General features: G+C 34.0%; 1 long non-coding RNA gene across 1 annotated transcript; it reads left to right on the top strand.

Annotated features, from left to right (window-relative positions):
- The first annotated feature begins 365 nt into the window (after positions 1-365).
- LOC107796686 (uncharacterized) lies at positions 366-4,115 on the top strand. The gene is made up of 3 exons (XR_001650463.2): positions 366-798; positions 894-944; positions 3,883-4,115. It is a non-coding gene; the product is annotated as an uncharacterized LOC107796686 (long non-coding RNA).
- Positions 4,116-4,426: the final 311 nt, after the last annotated feature.

Raw genomic sequence — 4,426 nt, 5'->3', positions numbered from 1 at the left:
GTCTCTCACTATTAGAACTGACTCAACGGTAGGAGTATCAACACTGACATCTCTCACATATGCTAGATACGCATCACATCCCTTCTCAACCACCCACCAAACCTTTAGAAATGAGACACTACTAGAAAACGGGTCTATGGCAACGGATGTTTTTGCAACGGTTCAAAAACCATTACTATAGATTGGTTATTGGAACGGTTTTAACCGTTGCAATATGACATGGGTAATACCAGCACACTTTGGGTATAAAACCGTTGCATTTAGGTAAAAATCGTTCCCATAGTGTTTTATTTTTTGCAACGTTTGTTTTAACCGTTCCAATAAATGTATTTATTGGAACGGATCTTAAAAAAAATTCAATCGGAACGGTTGTTATTTCCATCCTAAAATTTTGCCCTCAATTTTCGTAAACCCGCGCTAGAACCCCTATTTTTACATTATTGTTTTAATTAGTATTATTTCATAAAATTAGAACCCATTTATTTGTTCTCCTAAGTCCTAACCTCGTCTTTCCCCTTTGAGCGTATCCATCAGAGAAGGCCAGAACCTCCATTGTCGCTGCCACTATCCGCCGTCGACCTCCGTCGCATCTGCCAATATCCCGCCGTCAACTCTGTCAACACCAGCAGAATCTCAATTTTCTTTTTCCTCCTCCTATAAAATTTATCTCCTCCACCAGAAACAGCAACCATTCAATTAATCAAAGCTCCATGGTTTCAAATAGTCCCAAAATTCTAGGTTTTTTTTCTCGATTAAGCTCGACTACAACTTCTTATTCTCACTGAGCCTTAATTCTAGGTTTTCGCTCGACTCTCGCAAATTTTCTGATTTATTTTGCATGCTCTTCTTTTATTCCTTTTGTAATTTCTCAATAGTTGAGCCATAACTTGCAGATTCCATTAGCGAGGATGAAAATGCAACTGATAGCTGTGGGATAAATAATTGTAAGTTTTCTTAAACTCTTTTTAATATAAATTTAGGATAACCACATTCGCTAGTTGTGATTTTGGATGAAAATTTCAGTTTTAATGTTCCTTTTTACTCGATTCAGTGATTTTTATTTTATTTTTGGGAGTAACTGAGTGATGTACTGTGGATTCAGCATCTTTTGTTTGTGCAAGTTATGGTGTTGTTTTTGTTCAACTTTAGAGAGTCATCTCCATCACTTAGTTATACAATTTTAATGCTTTTAAAGTGTCCTTATATTTGCCTTTATCATGGAATTTTTGATGCCGTTTTGTTTAGTAAGGACTGAGGTTTAATAGTAGCACCTGAAGCAAGATTTGAAATTTTCCTGCAAAAAGAGGGGTTTATTAAGTTTTTATATGCTTTTATGTTTTTGGGATTATATATGGGGGGGAAGGAGTAACATAACTCTTGAAGGTGTCAGGAGTCCACAATCGCTTTTGCATAGATTATTGTTAGACTTTTAGGAGATTTAATATGTACCAGTATTAGAAAACTTATGTACAGACGATAACAATTTGTGTAAATTGAGAATGAGATAAGGATTATATAATATAAAAAAATTAGATATGGTCTTAGTAGATTAGCTAGTGTAGTTTTGTTCTATCTATAATCTAAGTTCTCATTATTATAGATTAACTAGTGTAGTTTAGTTCTATCTATAAAACTAAGTTCTCATTATTATAACCCTTTGTCTTCTGAGTTCTCATTATTGGGAAATCCCCTGGATGTGAATAGCTGGTTTCAAATTAAGCCTCTTGGTGGCTCGACGTATAAGCTAGTCTTCTGTCCCCACGGAGAGGAGTTTACTTGCCAAAATGTAGGCATCACTGAGGAAAATGGATATAGGCATTTTGTTCTCACAGAGAATGCAAAGGCCTTTGTGTTCATAAAGCATGGCGGAATTGGAAAGGCCGAAGCATGATTATGCATCTGCTTTCTAATAAAACTAAGTATGGAGTAGTATAAAATATGCATGTACTAATGCAGAGACTACCATGTCCCCTGCCATTATGTTGTGTTTCACTGGATGTAAGAATAAATAATCTAATGCAGGCCTAATAAGTGCCCTATGCATGCTTTATTCCCTGTAATAGTAATGTTGCACGGATATATATTTTCCTGATATATCTTCTCTATTTATTTCTTAATGGTTCGATCTCTGTGTACCTTATAAAACAAAAACAAAAATGTATTAGGCTAGCTTTTTCAAATGGATGAAAAAGTGCATTTTGAAATGGTTTCGAAAACGAAGAAGTATTTGTAGAATATGTATGTCCTAGCACTACAAAACAAAAGGCTAAGCTCTGGTCGTCGAAGGGTATATACTCTTAGCAAGACTGAATCAATTATGATGAAACATTTGACCCCCGCTGTCATGGTAGAATCTATCCGAATACTTTTTGCATATGCACCTTTCAAAACTTTTGCCTTTTTGTTTTTTACGATTTTGATTGTACTAGTTTTAGGATACGCGCGATACGTGAATTCTGTCCAAAAGTGCACTCTCATCTGCAGACCGTCTTGCACACTGGTCATTAACAGTCCTCTCAGAGGACAATAGAGCAATTAAGGGTCAACTTCTTTACATCTATATGCTTTTTAGATTTGGCGTTACGTTTATACTCTGTCTCGAACTGTTAAGTTCTCAATGCAAACAAGAAAATAAGCTAACTGGTTTGATTAAAGACATGGCTAGAAAATATATAGATGATAACTTGTTTGTTGTTAAAAAAAATCATCTTATGTTATCGTACTTAAGTAACAATAAAAGAGAATATGTACCTAGACTCATGCACTACTTCCTTCCGGCAATGTGATTAAACGTGTGCCAGAATCATAGACCATATCCGTTCCACAAATCTGTGCCAAAATCACTACAGATTTGTACCTGTAGTGACAAAGCAGGAAGCACAAGAGCCAGCCATGTTCATAAGTCCGATAGCTATCATTTCTTGTTACCGTCAACTTGGTAATTTTGCATAGCAGCAAATGTCCTTCCTACTGCTATCCCTTCCGTCTAAATTTAAGGTATGAAACTAGAAATGATGCATGTTACTCCTATTGGCCTTTCTAATATGACGACGCTAGACCAGTCCTCGATTGGCTTTGCTCTAGCCTTCGGCCTTCTAATGTCCTTTCCCCATCCGAAGTTACACAGTAAGTCATTCTTTCATTTTTTTGCTATCAGTTTATCTTCCTACATTCTACAAAATTGCTTTGGTTTGTGTGTATAATTTCACCTATGCGTCCAAAATTGAGATAAAAATGTAATTTAGATCTCAACTTATTTGTGGATCGAAAGCTGTACTAAGTATCAAACTAGTATTTAAATTTGTTGTTTGCTACATCTGATTATTGTGTTGTTTTCTTCTAATTTTCAAAGTTACCAAGCAATGTCATTTTAGCTACATGATTGCTTTGGTTGTGTGTATAGTTTTGTGTAAGGGTGAAAATTGAACGTCCTAAGAGATAGTGGAAGTGGAAGTTTACACTTCTATATTAGATCGGAAGCTGTACTAAGTACCTATTTTCTTGTTAAATTTGTTGTTTATTCATCAGTTTAATGTGTTCTCTAATTTGCAAAGTTAGTAAGCAGTGTCATTTTAGCGTCTTGTATGTACTATTTTACATAATTGATTTAGTTGTGTCATGTATGTATAGTTTTATGTGATCTTTGAAGGAAATCTAGAATTCTATTTATTAGGATACTGGATACTGACTACCAATCTTGTAATTGAATTTGTTGTTTATTTATAATTCATTATGTTTTTGGTTCAAAGTTACTAAGCAATTTCATTTCGAAGTCTTATATATCCTTAATGTTCTTTTCTTTTTTCATGGCACTTTGTGCTATGAGCATTCTTAGACCGGATTCTCTTGAAGGGTAATGACTTTATTTATCCTCTTTTGTAGGTGGAGTAGATCAAGAAATGGAAGATGAAAGGCAGTGAAGAACTAGACCTTACTTGAGATGAATTTTGAATTGCTATAGATGAATATTCTATGAATCTTTTGTTATCAGCATTTTTGAAACTCACTCTCTTGAAATGTATTAAACTTATGCACTTGGGGTAGAACATTAGCTTTATGGATATTATTTGCTTGATGGATAATTTATATTATTAATAGTTTCATTTTATGATTTATTTAAATTTTAGTGTTATTATAATTTATTATATATGTAAATATTTATTTATAACAGGGACTATACTTTTGTTTTAACTGAATTGTTACAATAGCCTACCAAAACCGTTGCAATAGGACCCAAATGGCGTTCATTAGACAATATAAACCGTTGCAATAGATCCTATAAACTGTTCCAAAATAATTTATAAATCGTTCCATTATAAATAAAACCGTTACGATAGCTTAAAGAAACCGTTGTTATACCCATACATAACCGTAACAATATCGTACATAAGTGTTGCATTAAATAATATGGTAACGGTTAAGAATC

This window comes from Nicotiana tabacum, chromosome 12, assembly GCF_000715075.1.
Source record: "Nicotiana tabacum cultivar K326 chromosome 12, ASM71507v2, whole genome shotgun sequence".
NCBI lineage: Eukaryota > Viridiplantae > Streptophyta > Magnoliopsida > Solanales > Solanaceae > Nicotiana > Nicotiana tabacum.
Note: the sequence above shows the minus strand (reverse complement) of the source record. Positions and strands in the feature narration are given on the sequence as shown.